The following is a 19,769-nucleotide window of genomic DNA, read 5'->3' on the forward strand; positions in this document are numbered from 1 at the left end:
AGTGTTCAAAAATAAGCTGAGAAAAAGCTTGAAACTCATTTTAATTTCGCTTTGATAAAAGAGTCAAGCCATTTCTTCATGCACTGAAAAGCAGTCATTTAGACTGTCATCTTAGCGAGCTAATTAATTTTCTTAAAAGCAAGTGAGAAAACGAGAATGATTTAAGTTAACGCCGAGCACCTAGTAAACGCTTGCAGCATTTACCCAGGTTATGCATTATACCACCCTTCCTTTAGGGAAAAAGGTCAATCGCGTAGTAAAAGCAAAATACTGTTGAGTCAGGACACCTGCAATCCAGCCCCAGTTCTGAAACCAGGCAGCTGCAAGTCCTTGGCCGCGCTGCTGAAAGCTTGTGACTCCGTTTAGTCATCTGCAAAATGAAATGTTCAGTGACACTGCAAGAGCACGTCTGCGCACGCGTGTGAAGCGCGGTCTTTGGAACAAAGAAGCTGTATAGACGTCGTGGCTCAGCCTGGGGTGTTTAACAAAGTCGGGCCAGGTATTGTACGTGGCTTACAGCAGTAAAAGGGTATTCCTGCGAGCAGAGTTTACTTTACTCAGGGTGGAGGATGTGTCAGTGTAAACCGTATTAACATGCAGAATGCTTCACCAAGAATAGGATACAGCTAGAGCAACAAAGGTGGCCTTTGAATAAACTACTTTGTTCTCCTTTTGGAAAGATTACCGAAAAAAAACCCAACCCAGCACGGGCAAATGCTCTCTGCTGAGCTGCTCTTTATGGGATGGCGATGTTCTGCTGCACTACAACACACGTTGGATCTAATTACCCTAATAGAGTCACAGTAGGGATGCGCTAACTATATTGTCTCCAGTAGGTCACCGGCAGGAGCTCTCTCTCCCTCTGCCGCACCAAATCTCTCCCGAAGCCGTGGAGCAGCACGCTCCTACTAGCCGGCCAAGGAGTATCCCGAGCAAGCCAGAGGAAGAAGCTGCCGTCGATCGGGTTGGGGTAGTAACAAGGAAAAGAGCGTTTCAACCTAGCAGGCAGGAAATCACTTGCTGTGTGCTGCCGAGCTCAGCTGAGATGTCATCTGTGATCCTCGGATGATGAGATAAGCTGGCTGACATAAAATGGAAGCAAGGGAGCTGGAAGGAACCTCTTCTCGGTGTTGTAAACCCCGTAGCACAATCCCCTTTCCTCTGACAAAGCCAGTGTGCGAGGTGCTTTATTCTCCTGGGACTGCACGTGCATTTGGCAGATTGAGAAATCTGTTGCACAAGATCGTATAAGATTTCAGCGCACTAGTATTATTTTTAAACATATCTGCTTCTGGAGCCCCGTTATACATAATTTTACAAAACCTTTATGAAGAAAGGGTGTGAAAAGTTATATTCGAGAAAAATCTTTAGGTTTTTCTGCCCTTTTTTCCACAAGTCATCCTTCTCATTCTCTAGTGAAGTCTGCAGAACGTAGACTTTAACCAACTGTAAGCAAAAGGTATTCTGTGTAACTACACGCCAAATTTTATACTTTCAGATTAATTTCTCTCTAAAAGTTACCGTACACGTCAGCCACCCCAGCCTCCCGTTGACAGATGAGACATGTTAGAAGTCCGCCTTCTAATAAGCTATTGCAGAGGCACAGGTCTGGCAGGCTGATACACGTGATGCCTTTATAGAAACCCCAGGTGTAAAACGCACTGATTTCACGGAGCACGCCACGGGGTGTTGTGGCTCAGCCCGCCACTTGAGTTTCCAGTTGTGAAAGTCCATTGTATCCATAATCCTAACGCACAGTTTTGGCTTCAGTGACTCTCACCAATATGGCTTTTTTCTGTTGATAAGGCTATCGCAGCTATATAGGTTTTTGTCTTTGAAATGTCCTTGAAATACAAGGAGTCAGAAGTTTCTATATTATCAAAATTAGTAAAAAATATTCTCCCAGAAACGCGTGAACTGGATCACAGGGAAACGGACGAAACCTCAAAGTAACTCATGCCATCTGAAAACACAATCTATAATATAAAGTTATAAAAAAAATTGTTCTAGGCTTCCCACGAAATACAGTTCTGTTCATTTTTTGGTATTTTGCTACTCCAATATTTAAAGCAGGTTCTTCATCATTTCACAAGGAAGTTGAGAGCAGTAGTGTTGCCAGGTCGTGCCAAAGAAAGGGATTCTAAGAGACTTTCTCCCAAGCATCCAGTTAAATGAGAAACAAGAAACCTCATTTCTTACAGAAACTTGTACATTAGGCACAACAACAGCTGAAATCTTTATTGAGGAAACCCCTAAAAATTCAAGTTATGGTTTTAGCATCAAAATGGAAATAGGTGGGAGCCAGCACTGGCATCTTTTTTTCATTCCACTGGGAAGCTTTTCTATTACTCTGTGCTTTCAGACTGCGCGCAATTCACCATTTTGCTTGAAGCAAATAGGCAGCGCGAGGCAAGGCACGGAACGCTGAAGAGCTCCGTGCCAGAAAGGACCAGCTCGGCTCACCAGCATGACTCATCACCCGGCAGCACGACCGAGCTCTCTCCAGCCCTGTGCTGGGAGTTCAAAGCAATTCTCCCCCCCCCCCCATCCAAAACGTCAGGGTCGTTTTCTCAGCAGAATATCAAATGCAAGAAAAATCAATTATTTATGTCATTCTTTTAGTTGCAATTTGGAAAAAAAAAAGAAAAAGAAGAAAGGAATTCACTGTATTTACACAGCACATGCATATCCACTACATTTGGAGCAGAAATGTCATTTAAACCATTCTAAGCAGAAATTACAGTCAATTCCAGAGATCCTGATAGGGTATAATACCCTAAACAAATGTTGCCAAAGCATAAAAAAAACCCAGATGGACACCACGTGCATCTGTTGGAAGCAAATACAACCTTGCCCAGGATAAAAATCTTCATAAACAACAAAATAAAGCCCTGCATATTTTTAGCTTGACTAAGAGGATTACACAAGGGTTTTATGAAGACATTTATACCAGTATTGACAAACTATACAGTAGCAATATGCCCACTCATGTAGCTGCAGTACACATGGCAGCCATTCCTTCGGGAATTGCTTTCCAATACCAAGAGAAAAAACGATGCTTCGCTCACGACACAGGACTTACCCGGCAGTTAGGACAAAGGTGCTGGAGCAACGTTAGGACAGCGCTATTGCATCCAGCAATGCTCATTTCCTCAATGCCACAGTCCCAAGGACAGTACTTGGAGTAAGTCCCCAAGATAAGGGGACTGTTAAGGTCTAGTGCCACAATTATTGTATTATAAAGCCCTGGGGTGGGGCTTCACTTACAAACTTCCACATTAAGACGCAGTTATTCAATTAAAGCAAAAAAAAAAAAAAAAAAAACCCACACGCTACAAGGCTGACACTTGGGTCTCACTGTACCCTAGTATCAGCTTTGTCACCATTAGTGAATTTAAGTTGAGCTGCAGTTGAAAGCTACGTGAAGAGATAGGTTATTAAGCCTAATGGGAAACAACATTCTATAAATTTCATATATTTAAGAACAAGTTTGCAGTTCAGAGCAAGACAGAGCAATACAACACCGCCTTGCTCCCTCGACTTCAGCTACAGCTTGCAATCTGGTACAGTTACATCAGCCATAATCAATATTTTTAAGTCATCAAGTGTCCGTCACGAGCAAGGTGGAACTGTTAACCACTACCCCACACGCACAACCACGGGCGAGTTCGTCAGTCCACGCTCCTTGAAGAATTGCTCAGCCGATCAACTTTACTCCAGCTGCACTTAAGGAAAACTCCTTCCTCTCCAACCCAGTTGTCAAAGTGCACCCAGCAGCCTCCTCTCTCAGTACGCTTGTTGATAAAGTGATATTCAAATGCAAAACCAGATTTTTAAAAGATGCTAATTACTGGCAGCATCTTAATGGCTTCATTAGAACCTAGAGCTCTCCATCAACGCCGGGGATCGTGCCAGTACGTCAAGGAAAACAAACATTGGTTTCCTTTATTAAAAAAGGTATTTCTTCTTTAGGTATTGCCACAGCAATAAAAGTAGAGAGCATAACTCAAGGATTACAGTATTTCTTTTTTCAAAGTACCATTATTAAATATACACACCTCAATAAGCAGCAGAGATTTTTCAATATGCAAGTATCCATTTTCTGCGGGAACCATCACAAAAAAAAAGCAAGGACATTTTGCTACTCTGTCACGACTCGCTCCACAGGTTTAACTTTGGATTAAAAGGTCCAGTATCTGTGCTGACTAGAAATGATCACTTTGTGGTTAAAACATGGGGTTACACATCAGAAAACTCTTGGATCTGTTTTCAGCTCTGCCATAAACATCCACTAAGATCTTGAGCGAGTCCAGTTAAGCCAAATCAGAAAAAAACACTCTTCCTTGAGAATCTGAGAGTAATTCTGCGATGAGAGTGAACTGTACTACTTATACCATGGAAATACATCATAGTTAATCCCAAATAAACCAATGTATGAAATGGTTAATTCCCAGTGTTTGCTTGTGTAGACAACCTGACTTTGCTCAATTTTTAGGAAACAATCATATTTACATGGGTGAAGTATTTCCATTCTAATACCTTCTCATCACTCTTCTGTAATTCAGCTTTTTCAGAAAAACATTTTCAGATTTGATGGGTGAAACTTCTGCCTCTGAAGTTGGTTTGGACTTTTTTCCTTTTTGGTTGAAGGAGAGTTCAGGGGGCGGGGGACGGACACCCACCAAATACCTAACAGCCCTGGAGAGCCTGTCAGGCTAACAACCAAAAAATGTCTACAGCTGAATTTCCAGAGTTGGCCTTGAACTCCTGGAGCCTTTAATCTATTGAACAGGAACGGTAGTGCTTTCATATCTCACAAGAAATACTAAAGACAAATTCAAATGAATTCAGTGATTGTGAAGCTCAACTACCATAGCTGCAAGGACTATAGAAAAAACAATGGAGCAATTCATAGAATTTCAAATTCAGAGCAACAACTCGAGTATCAGACCATACAAATGAATGATGAGGGTAGGAAAAAAAAAAAACAAAACAACTGAGCCACTGACCAATGCTCAAGCAAAATCCATCCTCTGATCTAAGATAAGTGTCCTGATGCAGCAAAAACAATATATAATTGTGCAATAGTATTTACAGGCATGAAAGCAGTGCCAGAGTGAGGCAAAAAATTCTGGCTCTTCTGCAATGAAAAGGTAGTAACGTTATTTAGGCAACAGCTTTTATGTACGTTCTTAAATATTTAGATCTCTATGCCATGAACATAAATTACTCATCTGGGACAGGCTGCAAGTAAATGTTGTTTAATAGATATCACCAGCCTCAATAAATTAGGCTTACATGAAAAATAGTTAATAATGCTCGAATTGGCTATTAAATACTTCCCACTACTTACGCAGCACGTATTAAAGAAGTGCCTAGGTAGTAACTGAACAAATTCCCGTTAAAACACAAATACAAATACCATATTTTAAAATTACGTGGACACAGTGACGGCTGTATTTGCCCAGCTCATGGTTGACTTCACTAAGGGTTTATCGTGGAACACAGACAGCTCGCCCAAAGCAATTTTCGTAACAGAAGTCTAAATATTGAAATATTATTTCCTCAAAACTTTCAGTAAACTGTTATAGCTGCATAAGACCCACAGTCCAAAACAGTAAAGTGCAGCTGGAACTGAAAAAGAAGAGAGGGTAAAAAAAAATATTACGTTTGAGAAAACAGGAGGGTTTTCAGCCATTTTTTCTAAATTTTTTTACTGTAAATATATGCTAAATCATTACTCAAGTATTTATCTCGACACTTCATGCCTATGAAAACTGCTGATATACTTCTAGTCTGAAAATCCTTAATCACAAGCATGCCAGCAACAAAGAGACTACAGTCCATATCAGTTCTTACGTGACATCTTATAAGTATGCCACGACTTGCAACGAGGATTATTTGAATTTAAAGACAGTTGAAGACAGAACTTAAACACAGCTTGGGTGTATCAACCCAACAGGAATCAAGGTAAGCAAAATGCAGACCGCATATATTATTAAATATTATGCTTACATGACTAAAAAAAGTGTACTAAATACCACATTACATGACATTTCAGAGATAAGACAAGAAATGACAAATATACTTGAATCATGGCAGTCCCTCCCTAAGTAGCTTATTTGTTTGTTTAGTTTCAGGCACAATGGGAGCTTGGGCTAATTCAGGTTGCCTGTTACTACCTCATTATAAATACTAATTACTGCTATTACTTACTAAACGTTTATTTGGGTTAACCTATAATACAAGCCAAGATGCCTTTTCAAGTCTATCTCAGAAGCCCAGCAGGAGCAGTTGTGATTCCAAAGCGAGTGCGAAGACAGCATTTTATACAGACTTTCTTCTCCTCTCTAACAAGCACTAGATTTTTAGTGAGAATTCCAGTCATTCCGTACACCAAAAATCCTTCAGAAGGATGTATTCGTTGTGAGAAGTAATTCATCTGAGTCTTCACCCACAGCAGCATGGGGATAACTCTCGGGAAGTGCAGGCAGGGCAAAGCCTCTTGGGGAGGGGAGAAGGGGGAGGCAAGTTCAACTCTTCTCCCTTTAAAAAGTGAGGACTTTGGTTTAAGTTACGTTAATAATGTTTTGCAGTTACGTTCAAAGTGTTTTGCGACCAGCTAATTAATCCTTGATAGAGGGAAGTGACATACTTGTTAATTTTGGATAGGAGTAAAATCAAGAAGGAGGACAAGCAAATTACTTAAGCCAAAAAAATCAGGTTTCAAGCCATCTCAAACCAATGAAACGTAAAATGTTCTTTAGCAAACAGCAGCATATCCTCAGCCTGAAGACAAGCAATCACCGGTTCGTTCAGACCCTTCTGGACTGACTTAACAGATATCGTTTTGATAATTCTCTTACCATTTCATAGCATAGATGACTGAAATAGGTACTATAAATGAGGCCCGAGAGCTCTACCCACCAGTGAGAAAAACAAAACAAAACAAAACAAAAAACAAACCAAACCCGACAAAACCCAGATAAATTATTCTACAGACAGCAATATCTAGTGATTTCAATCCAACCAGCTTCTGCGTTTCTGAGTTCTGTGCTTCTTTAGCAAATCTGTGCCTGTGCATCAGCCAGCCACATCTCCGAGTACAGGCATACTACTTTTCTCCCACATGAGAATTCTCATAGGTCATTTCAGAGAAAAAAAGATAAGGGCTTTTATTTCTTTTTTTAATGAGGATGAGGTTCAAAATGGCCAGGTACACAAAACCTGTGATGTATTCAAGGAGCTTACAGAGATAAGACTATTCATAACATTTTCAGGGACCTTGAACAGAGTACGTGGTAGCCTTATACAGCAAAGTAGGAAATGAGCCTGGAATAAACAAAGCTTGGTTTCAATACTCAAGGAGAAAAAAAAAAAAACAAAACATCTCTGGAAACACAACCGACTGCAAAAGAGGAGAAAGACCATCTTCAATTTTGACAATCTGCTGTGAACAGGGGGATGGAAAGAGCTCAAGGCTCAGACAAGGAGTCTTGATGATACAAATTTACAGCCACTGATGCCTGACCTTTCTATGCAAGTGATCTAATCCCCTTGCAAAGTGTCGCAGTGTCTTCCCCCAGGTGCAACACTGTGTTATTTCATCTCTACCACATGTTGCTCTCAAAACCACATTATAAGAATTTCAAGAACCAGCTGAATGCAACCGCTGGATTAGGAGAGGAACCTCTGCCACCACCTGAAGAAAAATTCAAATCCTTTGCATACATTTGAGTTAGAGTCAAAACGATCGATACTTCCACTCCACCCTGCCAGTGAATGACCATCCTGCCACGGGCGGATCAATCTACAAGGATCCTATTAGCATTTTTGTAAAGAACATCTCCTTTTCACGGCTCAACAGGAAAGAAGCAGCTCTCCTGCTTTCCACGTTCGTATTCTCTACCATGACCCTTCCTCACTTGTACTCTTTCATTATCTTCTACCGACGGAGAAACAGAACAGCCTTTTAGAAATTTCCAGCACTTAGAAGATGTAACTTCCACTCATCACAACAGAGAACACTTAATCCTACAGCCCGTTCACGTGTTTGAAGTTCCAGATAGCCCTTTTTCACTGCTAGGAACACAAGGACTACTTTCCTTGTGCAGAAACCTTTGCGGACATTGAGAAATGCCTTATATCGACATAAGTCATCTTCTGAAGGTGGAAACTACTTGCTGATTAAATCCAGTTTCCTGCGTATCACAATTTCCTAAATTATTTCACCAGCAAGGGCTGATGAGAACTATAGCTCTGCGCTGAGCCACATGCATCATTCTGTGGGTTAGGAGAGAACTCATTTAGTGCTCTAAATCTCATTATAACTTGCTGATCAGGATGTAAAATACGCACTTATCTCTGAACTGAAGGTTTTTAAACAGCTTGAAACAAACTCAGCTCTTCTGTCTTCAAGTAGCAGTTGTTTCTTATTCCTCGCGCTTCGGGAGGCCTATCTGAAGAACTCTCTTAGTAAACAAATTAAAATTATATTGCTATATTGGATTTAGACAATTTAAACCAAAAGCTAAACGCTGTAGACCAACTGTTCAAAGAGTAAATGCAGATACAAGGGTCAAATACCGGATCTCCAAATTTCCCCATGGCAAGCTGGACCAGCCTGTGCCAATCTGTGAAATGGGAATACTTTCCTGCTCCCCAGAGATGATGCTTACACTTATAAAAAGTCCCCAGTAGTCTCTGGCCAGTGAAGGGCTTTGTTTCAACAAGCAGGAGTTCTCAAAGGTGCATAGATTTGCGGCAAGACATGACTCCGAGAGCAGATGGAGTGGTGCAATAGCCCTGACAAGCGCTACGCTGCCAAATGCCCAACTGCAGCAACCTCCGGTAGTTTTAGTATCAAAGTTTCCCCCCATCAGCAGACTAATGGGCAGCACAGAGGGAGGAAACCATTTCCAGGCTAGTATTCTTTGTGGGGTTTGTTGCTTTTTTTTTTTTTTTTTAATTTTTAATGGCTGTTCTGTGTATTTTCCCCTTGCACTTTAAACCTCTGCAATGAAACTTAGATTTTGTTTAGCTAGATTCATTTAAACTGTTTTTACAAACCCCAAGGAGTTTATTTCCAGGCCGCCAGTTGCACGCGAAACGTATGAATTACCGAATGTAGGTGTTTTCCAGCATCTAGAAGGAAACCCGAGAATAAAAGCATGCTTCTTGTTTTTAAAATACCTCCTTAAAAAGCCTTCAGAAGTTATTTAATACTGTTTTCAAGAAGTCCGTGGTATCTCTGTAATCATACATTCTGTGGCAAGAGTAGGAATTCAGGAATCCAGCTCTCCTTGCACGTAGCACCGTGCACGCACACCTATAAGCAAGTCAACAACCGCAGTGACAAGCAGGGCTGTTCTAAGTTTGGGAACTAAGGCTGCAGTTTTTTTGGAGGCCATCAGCGGCAACGTGTTTCTGCTTTTTTAGTGACGCAAGCAAACGCTCGGCCTCCCAAACCAGAACCTCCCTTCCTGCCCTTCTACTGGATGACGTTTCTCCCCCGGCAGGACTTGGTCATCAACCTTTCTGCACCCCAAAACTAAAACCCCCGGTGCTGTCCCCACCCCACCTAAAAAGCACACCGCATTCTCCACAAACCAGGACATAAAACCGATGTTTATTCTCTTTCTGCACCCCCCAGCCCTGCTGACCTGACCCGACCAACCTATGACACTGCACCACCTCCCTAACACCGAATGCCAAAACCTTTGCTCCCCACCTTCCACGCTCACCCCAGCTTCCCAAAGCAGGACTCGCCGCACGTCCTCATCCACCATCTCCATCCCCACTCCTCCACAATCTCAATCAGAAGTGCAAGCGCAGCTGCAAACCCCAATTTCATGGCTCTCTGCAGGTGCTGACAAGTCCCGAGTGCCACCACGAGGACCCACCTGCACCGAGGGTCCCGCAACAGCTTACTCGCATCCGGCATCAGGAATTACTGCCTTCACGTCACCAAATACCCTGTTCTGAAGTAGTCTGCATACCACGAGCATATGCATGCCACAGTTTGGGAACCTCTGCTCTGAAGAACGAAAGCTATCAGATGCCTGTCATCAGAGCTACTTGTCGATGACGCAGAGACTGCTGGAGCCAAACCTCTGGAGGTTTGCTGGCAAATTCAAGGAAGGTTGCACCCAATTTAATAAATCCACATATACAACCAGCACGGTCGAGTGCACCAGGTACTTGAGAATAACCTGTCAATTCCCTTTCACCTTTCACTAACACCCTGCTACTTGGGCAAATTATCCAATGGCTGTGATTCCATTTGAGTCACCTGAAAAAATGAGCGCAAAAATTGGAATAATATTCCTTTGTCTTGCAGGGGCATTACAAAAAGTAGCCAATATATGTGCGATGCTCCGTTCGTATCAAAAATGAATGTCATAAAGCAGCTTATCATCTAAAAACATTAGAAGAAAATTAAGTACGTTGCAAAATCAAGCACTAAAAATTATAGAGTAACAGATTTATGATCATCTGTGCAACCTTAATCCGTTCCACTTTGTTAGTCCAACCCATACAGTGAATAAGTCAGAGAATTTATGGAAAAATATCATGTGGCTACAAAATTTTAATTACAGTTGCATCTGGTTTTCCTAACTTTTGAATGTTCAGCTTTACAAACGAAATAGCTTTTTGATTTAATGGAACTTCCCAGGTTTTGGTTCTAGACTGCAATAGCAAATTGTACTTTTTTTGATATGCTGTATTGAAACATGTTTCATCCACAACAGTATCAGAAAACTGTATTAAATTATCACATTATGTCACATGGAAACAGATTTGATTAATAGAATTTAGGTAGTTTCTTTTTCCATTTTTACTGTATTTGAAAAATAAACTAGATTAAAGTACATGTACCAGATAGTTATTTTCCATACAGCGAGCTTTGTATATACAATATTGTTTCCAACAACAACAAAAGCGTCAAATCAGGCCAAATGCTATTTTTAATGGCATTTCTAAATTCATTAAAACTTTTTTTCATTTATTTTGGGCCTTCAAAGGGATTATCACCATTGCACCTTCAAAAACACAGAACTTCATGCCAACTCCGTCAAGTCTGGGTAAACTGTTTTAAAGGTTAAGGACACAACTATTAATCCAGCTGTCAGAGGTGCTGGGATCCCACAACTTCCACTATGCCTTCAGTGGATATTCCACACCGAAGGCAATCTGGTTACACTAAAATATGAATCAGGGAATGTGATTTCAGACACCCAGGGAAAACGCACATAGAAGTTTTTTCACAAAGAACGCTTAAAAACAACCTCTATAGAAAAATATTTGCTGGGACAATAGGATACAGCTGAAAGAGTACCAAGAAAGCTTGCAAACAGTATAAATACAAAGCATATTCTAAAACGCTGGATTTTCATAACCTTAATTTAAAAAGGGAAGCAAGAGTTACGTGCTGCCAAAGCTTTCAGTCCTTATTCCTACCCTGTGAGTCAGAGAGGCCCGCATTACACGCTGTTTTACCTGATCCTTTACCAGCGGCTCTCACTTGTTCCATAAACCAACATTCTTAAAATGACATTTGGAGACACAAACAGAGGTATTTTACACATCAGTTCCATTCCAAGAAATTCTAACTACTCATACAATAGCAAATTAGGCTTCACGCTAATTACATTTCAATATACATTATGACTTTGTACTCAACTTTACAGTAAGTTGAGATATAAGCACATCATAAACACTCAAGTTTCATGTCCTCAACAATACTGTGCATGCAGCATTTCATTACTAAATTTGAACTTACAAGCCATATAATAATGCAGCATAATCTATTGGGTTCTGCTATAAACGTTTTTATTATAAATGTTTCCAGAGTGTCCAGTTATCATTCCTTCAATCCTAATGCAGCATCTTCCCTCATTAAAAAAATACTTGTCTGGTATTCACCTTTCAGCTGAGCGCCATTCGCAACTGGAGCATGGAAGAAAGTCTGGTGAACTCATCCTGCCAAGCTTCGCTGTTAAAACTCTGCTTGGAAATCTCTGCTCATAAAAAAGAAATGGGTAGCATAACTGCCAGCTGTTTACAGAATTAGTGGGAAGACCCAGGACTCATCTTGTCAGCAATCACATTTAAGAAACCCATGAAAGACAAAGGGATCAAGCTTACACACCCAGTCTACAACAGGTTTAGCTCTAGCTAGCTGTTTATTTTCACGCACAATTTTTCCAGTACGATTTAAAATAACTGGTCAGAAGCATGTGTCAAAATCCTTTTCAGGTTAATCAGGTTAAAAAAAAAACTTCAAAGACGGAGGCTGACTAGCACTTCCACTAAAAAGTTAATCTCTCAAGTTAAGATCTCTGAAGTATGTTGATAAAACTGGATGCAAAGTCTCAGATTAAGAGCAAAATACAGGCTCTGGGGGAGAGAAGAGAGGGAGGATAGGTAGTAAGTATGGTATTCATAAGAAATAAGAAGAAAGAGAAGTTAAGGAGTCCAAGCTGCGAGTTTTCTTGTACAATTTACATATGAATCTGATTTAATGGTCTGAAAAGTTCATGGCTTTTCTCTCCCATTTCTTCAGTCCAGGAGTTATAAAATGTTAACAGAAAAGGAAAAATAAAAGAGAAAAAGATTTTTAGTTTTCATTGTTAAACTCTCAGTGCAGTTTTACTGAAAGATTATAATACCTACTTTTCTTTCTATCATTATTGAAACAGCAAATACTACTCTGAAACCTTCTGGACAGGGGATCACCATGCTGTGGGTTGGAATGTCTCTCCCCGCCCGACACCCTTATTTCCAAAGCCAGCATATGCTGCATAGAGGAGAAACCACTAACATTAGGTATATAACATTATCAACACCTAACCATTTTGATATTGCGTGATACCATTTAATATCATTTGATCCCAGGGTAGTGTTGTGATCTAAACTTATCCCTCCATTCACAATCAGGATCTGAATTCCACATATGTGGGAAAGCTACTGATTTGTTTGGGTTTAAAACAGTTCCTCATTCATAATTTCATCACACAAATACAAGAAACAAGCCTTACTTCTTGCCTTGCCTGGCATATTGCCTTATTTTTTGAAGTCTTCACACTCTGAAAATCCAAGAAAATGAGACCCTTGGGATTTCAGATGTCATGTTAAAAAAGGGGGGGGGGAAATTAAGCCAAAGAAACACTGTTTTGAGCTTGTTTCATAGCATATTCCATGACAGATAATTAAAAATAAACACAAAGTAAACATAAACAGCTCAAAATAGACATTTTAATGATTTGTGTTCCAAAAGAGCTAGTTGCAGGATCAGCCTTGACTAGGACATTTCTGACACGTGGTCAAAACAGGACCTAATGCTTAAGGATCTTTTCCCTCTGCAGAAAAATGCAAACACATGTAAGAGCCCCTTCACTGATCAGCTTTAAGAAGCGGACGATTTGTGGATCCTTAAAGCAAAATACGGATACTGTAGAGGTCACTAACCAAGGCAAGTCAGCAAACTGTTGACTTATATATTCACTGCACTGTTTTCCTTTCCTAGATCACCTTCCTGTAACTCACCAACTTGCATCAGCTTCACTAAATCAAGGCAAATCTCCGCGTGGACACACACTGGTCTAAACACGACTGCCAGGATAGCTTGCCTCAGCTTACAGAACATAATAAACCAGTAAGCAGGTTTAAACAGATTTAAGAACATCTACATGCAGATTTACCTAAGTTGGTTAACAAATCTACCTAGTTCACGCCATGCAACCCTGTCCATCGGACCCGAGCACTTGGGTGAGGATTCTCACTGCAAGGTCTGTGCACAAAAACCCATCCTCGCTTTTTCCCCACTCACCCAAGGGCATCTAAGGGGAAACATCCCGCTGCTCCTTGTGCCAAGACACGTTGGAGTTGCTTCCCAGTCAATTGGGTCAACCGCATGAGAACCTACCTATCTTTTCAGGGGAAACAGTACGAACAGTATTGCAGGATTATCAGTGCAGAAGCTATTTAGCCTGCATTTTCCCTGCAGAGCGTACTGGCGCTAGCCCAAAGCCAAGCGAAGCCTAGTTTCTAACCTACATTCCCAGCCAGGTAAATTAGTTCAGGTTTAAAGAACCTCCAAACCAGTTCAGCAGTTTTTTCCTTCGTAAATGACAGGAGCCCGGGTAAAGTGCATGGTGCTGACACATCCTTTATACCTAGACCAGGCCTCCGAGTGCTTTAAAGTTTGTCCCAGAGCAAAGCCGCAGCATTTAAAATGGTCAACTTTACATGGAGATGCTGCCGTAGTGGTAAAAACCTGTTCTGCATCGCCCTGACTCACATGTGCAAGGCTCGGTATGCAAAGAGTTGAAGCCGTTCACAAGCAAGCCATAATTTTTAATATTGCAGCTACAGGCAAACATCCTATTCCAGATCCTGCAGTGCCAGGGGAAGAGGTTAAAGCTCCTGGCCGTTCTCAGACTGATCAGCAGAGCTACTCCTGTGAATCCTCCCTCGCCCACCGTGGCTCCGACGGGCTGGATCAGCCCCGGCTGTGGGGAGGCAGGCAGAGGGCTCGGCCAGGCGCCGGCAGCACGACAGCGGGCAGTCACCTCCCAACAGACCACAAAGTACTGTTTCGCTGCAATGTTGTTAAAATAACCCCAACAAATTCAGTGTTAGGCTGCTAATATGCTGTGACTACCGACTCTCCTGCTGCCCGCCACCATCCAGCTGCTTCCCCGTCACAACTCCGCTCCTCCTCCTCTTTGGGTTTAGGCTAGAAGATTTTGGAAGCAGAGTCCGCTTTCGCTCTATTTTTGCATCACTCCTACCCCACTGCAAACCTGGGCCGTGCCTGGGGTTCCTGGATGCTGCAGCAATACAAATAACATAGAACTGCCAATAAAACTTGCTTGTTTGTATCTGCCAGCAATTAAAGCTCGTATGTCGAAGTGGTGGCTGCACGCTACAGGGTATTACACACCGCGTTGGCCTTTCAGGAATACCTGGTTAAAATATTTACCTGTTAGTCCAAGCCCTTCCTGCTTAAAACCCTGTCTTTAAAGGCAGAATCTAACTCTAAAACTATTTTTTTTTGTTCCTCCTCTTTGATCAAAGAGATAAGAACCACACTTCAAAGAAACACAGTCAACCAAGCAAAACAAGAACAACTCGTCATATAAATAGTTTCCTTATACAAAATATACTGTTTTTCAACTGGCAAACTATTTATGCAGGAGACGGGATATTTTTAGTAGTAGCACTCACACCTTCCTTTCTGGCAATCCCTGCAAAGTCTCATGCAAATTACCCCCCTCAGATTAGCAAGCAACAAGGTGCTGATCTCCAGCAGATCTGTTCCTTGAAAACATGCTTATATAATTAAGTAAGCCTAATAGTCCTAAAGGCTTCAAATATTTGTAACAGCCCACCCAACCACAATGCCAAGAGACCCAAGACAAGTCAACAGAGGGCACATGTTCCCAAATGCAGGCTTTTACAATGTGAGCATGACAGTGATACTGCTCCAGTAAATCTACAGTGGAAGCGTATGACTAATTGCATGAATTAGTCATGCAGTTGTGAGCATGTGTCGTAGCATTATCAGAGGGCAAGGCTCGGGGAAAACACGCACGCTAAAAATCAAAGTCGGCCCGTAGCAAATAAGAAGTAAAGCCCTGCCGTCTGAAGAGCCAAGCTCCCCGCTCGCCTCTCAGGAAGCCTATTTGTTTTGGAAGCAAGGATTTGCGCTGCCATATTGTTTGGCAACATGTTTCAAACAACAGATACCCATCTTGAGCAAATAAGTTGAGATTTAACATTTCATCATGCCCATCGGCTTTGAGCCAGGTGCAGCATTGCCAAAGTTACTACTGTTTATTATCTACCATCAAGAGCTGTTTGTCCCCTTAAGTGGCAACTTGAACTTTAATCATTTTCACAAAACAGCGCTGCAAAGCTGCGGATACTACACCACTTACCGAGCTTCTCTACAAATTTGTGGCTTTGCAGTTATCTTTTCCTGGTTTACAATGTTTCTCTCCCTGCTGCTGTGCAAGAGGCCTAGGTATATAGCTATGGATGCACCACATACTATGTATACTTCCCTACGTAGCACATATTTTTTACCTTCTCTTGTATAAGAAAGCTGATGGCCACAGCATAAAGAGTTCAGAAGACACACATACATGTTTGCTGAAATATTCTGCTGGCAGAAGATCGCAGCCTCTAAACTACAATGGGACAGCGCATCTCTAGAAAAGTAAATGAAGCATCCTTTTTTTGTTCATATAAATTTACCATCTTGCTACTAGAACTCACCAGGTATGTTACTCCTTTTATATATATATATATAAACATACACACAGACATCCAAATTTTTACACACACACATATGTATATCCTGCCAGTCCACACAAACCAGGTCTTTTTTTTTCCAGTCTAAACCAGCAACACAAAGAATACAAGCCATGAGACAGGGTGAAGAACATACAAGCACCACCCACACGAGTCCAAATTTCCAGTTTTAATATACATTGCTGTGTCACTTTTTTTTTTTTGACTATGCCGTATTTGGGTAGTGAAAATTTGCTATCTACTGTATGCTGATTAAGCTTGCAGTGGAAGCAAGCAGCAGCCCCAGACGGCGCTCCGCACCTTTCCACCTTTGCAAACACGCTCTTTCGGGTGCAAAAAAATCAGGAGACCGTCACCAAACACACACGACCCAGTTCTCAGCCACCGAAAGGTCAAAACGCACCTAGGAAACTGGAGGGCTTGAGCGTGTCTAGCAACCTACATCGGAAGGAAACAGCCTTTCCCCAACAGATTTTTCTACCGCTAAATATCATATTCCAGCGGCTAGAGCCCCCCCGGCTGCACAAACTGGGGCTACCACTTGCACATGCACCGTCAGGTATTTGGGATTATTTGCTATGTGCTGCTGGCCCGTGTCTCTAAGAGAGAAATGAAGCAAATTTAGGGCAAGCACTCTGCTAAGAGCGGGGAGGTGGACACCAGCTTCGCCACCAGCCTCCTGCAGAGCCCCCCCAAGGCTGAAAGCCCAGGCACCCCTCCGAGGAGCCCGCTTCCCCACACACCCTGCCTGACAACCCAGCCACTCCCCGCTCCGATGGCCCCAAAACCCACCCGGTACCTCACGGCCACCTCCGGTTCTCCCTGACCGACCGACCGACCCGCCTGCCTTAGCGCTGAACTTACTTGCCTCCACTGACAACCAGAACCGCCCCGCCGGGGTCGGGGGGTGGTTTTGGGACACGGGCGCACACACACACACACACACACACCCGGGGGGGGGGACGACGGGGACACACGATGCCACACGCAGACAAAGAGCTGTCACCTAAAACGCCACCAAACGGAGCGTCCTCCCTGTCCGGGGGTGTCCGCGGGCCCCCGCAGGCCCGGCCGCGGCCCCACTGCCTCCCCTCAGCCGTCTTCCAGCCGGGAAGGGGCTGGGGGGGCGGGGGAGGAGGAAAACTGCTTTTTCACTTTTTAAATCAACTTTAAATTAATAATAATAAGGGGGGGGGGATATTTTGGGAAGGGAGGGCAGGGATTTAACCGCCCGAGGCGGGAGGGTCTCCGCCGCGCAGGGTCCCCCGGGGCGGCTCTCCTCAGCCCCCCGCGGGGGAAAGAGGGCGGGCGGGGGGGGGGGGGGGGGGGGGGAGAGGCCGCGGCGCCCCTCCGCGCTCCGCCCGCCGCCATGGCAGCCCGGGGCGGGGGGCCGGGCCGTCCCCCGTCCCCCCGCCGCGCCCGCCCCCGCCGTGACAGCTGCGCCTCCCCGCAGGCCGGGGGCTGCGGCGGGCGACGGGGGCCGGGGACGGCGTGCCGGCCCCGCCAGACACACCCCCGCCCTGCGCGGCGGGGCAGCGGGGCGCCCCGGCCGGCCTCCCCCCTCGCCTGCCCGCCCTCCCCTCCCCTCCCTCCCTCCCGCCCCGCCACCAGCTGCGGCGCGGCCGGGCGCCACTCACCTGCCGCCGCTGCCTGGGTGACAGCCGCCTCCCCCCGCCGGGGCTGAGGCCGCGGAGCTCAACGGGCAACGCGACAGCGACTCCCCCGGCCAGGCGGCGGGGGCGGCCCCGGGGGGGCTGCCGGCTCGCAGCAGCCCCCGCCGCGATCGCGGTGACGGGAGCGGTGGCGGCGGCGGGCGCTGCTGGGGGCCCCGGTTCCCGCTGCGGGGCTCCCGGGCACCCGGGGCCCCTTGCCTGGGCGGCGCGGCGCGGCTGCGGGGCTCCGGCTCGCTCGCCGCTCTCCCTCCCGGCGGGACGGGGCGGAGCTGGGCACGGAGGACGAGGGGGGCGGTGTCGGAGGAGGCCGCCGCGGCCCGGCCCGGATCCCTCCTCCTCCTCCCTCAGTCGCTGCCGGCCGCCATCTTCCCTCCCGCCCCGCGGCCTCTTGCCGCGCCGCGGCCCGGCCCGGGCGGCGGCAGCGCGGGGCGGAGGCGTTGGGGAGGCCGCGGCCGCTCCGCCGCTGCCGCCCCCCGGGAAGGGGCAGGGGGAGGCGGGCGCCATGTTGGTGGCAGAGGGGGCGGCCGGGGCCTGCCCGCCGCGGCCTGGGGGGCTCCGACGGCGCCGTGCCCCGGGCGGGCGCTGCCAGCAGAGCCCGGGGTGGGGAGGGTGAGGGAACCTGCCTCGCCGGCCCGGGACACCTCTGGTGCCGGTGATGGCACCGCGTCCCCACAGCGGCCTCGGCCTCGGGCCTGCCCTCCCCACCCCTCACACCTCACCAGTCCGAGGCACGGTGCGGCCTCTCCCGGCTGCCCTGCCGCCTCAAACCCAGGCCCCGGCTGTCGGGCTGAGCTCGACCAGCCTGACCCGTCCCCCCAGGGTGAAGAGGCCTCCACTGGGCTCGGGGTCTCCTCGTCCTGCTCACCTGGCAGGAGCTGCTGTCACTGAGCAGAGGCATTTTTGTGCTGGAAGTTACCTGTCGGGTTCTGTTTCCCAATCACCTTCCCCAATGAGGCTTCAAGGAAGATTTAAAGGCCTTCGTCTTGTGTTAGCGTTGTCCTCCATCTAGGCATCAAAAGGGCTGAAACGTGCCTTGGATCAGCCGGGAACACCGCAATGAAGTTCAGTAAGCGGTACGGGGTGACAGACGGTCCCACGCAGACCTCGACCCACCGTTTGGCCTCCTCACCAGCATTTTCAGCTATTTCCACGCAAAGCTGCCGCACGTGGAACAGTCGCAATTGCTCTGTCGACTATTTTATCTCATTCAGGCTGTATCTGATTACATTATTCATCCTCTCTGTGCAACTCTCAAATCCCCAAACACCTCATGTGTCATGAGGCAAAACAACTCAGTGGGTTGAATAGTTAAAATAAACCAGAGCTTTAGGTGGCCCATTTTCCTCCGTGGGGGCTCTTTATTCCTCAGGGGCTTGAGAGTGCCTGTGTGACCACAAAACAAACTGGCCTTAAAAGGCCCGGTCAAACACACAGCATCGCAAATCCACCCGGTGTGGTCACCCACATCGTCATCTGACCTGGATTTTTGTCTTCCTCAGAAACCTGCACCTTTCCTGGGGTCCACGCAGTTACCTCTGAGGTTCTCCGCTTCCCAGAAAAAGCCCATGCAAGCTGTATTTCATAACTGCCTCCTTATCTCTGGAGCACCTGTGAAGGGGATGGGCAGGATAAGCCTGAGTTAACCCTTCAGCAGGTAAAGGGCCAGGGGATATCGATCGCAGGCTTATTAGTTGTTTTCTGTCATTTTGGGATCAGTAAGACTTTTCCTGGGCTATTTTATATTCATTCCAACCTGGTTAACTGTAGGTGCATTTG

General features: G+C 45.3%; 1 protein-coding gene across 5 annotated transcripts in view; it reads right to left on the bottom strand.

Moving 5' to 3' along the window:
- Nucleotides 1–19,037, bottom strand: part of NCOA1 (nuclear receptor coactivator 1) — a 188,489-nt gene extending 169,452 nt beyond the window's left edge. For 4 of the 5 annotated variants that reach the window (XM_076332531.1, XM_076332527.1, XM_076332532.1 and 1 more), the window contains exon 1: nt 17,958–18,197. The gene's annotated coding sequence lies outside the window, so the exon portion shown is untranslated. Of the gene's footprint in view, nt 1–17,957; nt 18,198–18,909 lie in introns of those variants that run through there. The other variant, XM_076332528.1, reaches the window with a different exon arrangement.
- Between the last annotated feature and the right edge of the window lie 732 nt (nt 19,038–19,769).

The sequence above is a fragment of the Aptenodytes patagonicus genome, chromosome 3, assembly GCF_965638725.1.
Source record: "Aptenodytes patagonicus chromosome 3, bAptPat1.pri.cur, whole genome shotgun sequence".
Lineage (NCBI taxonomy): Eukaryota > Metazoa > Chordata > Aves > Sphenisciformes > Spheniscidae > Aptenodytes > Aptenodytes patagonicus.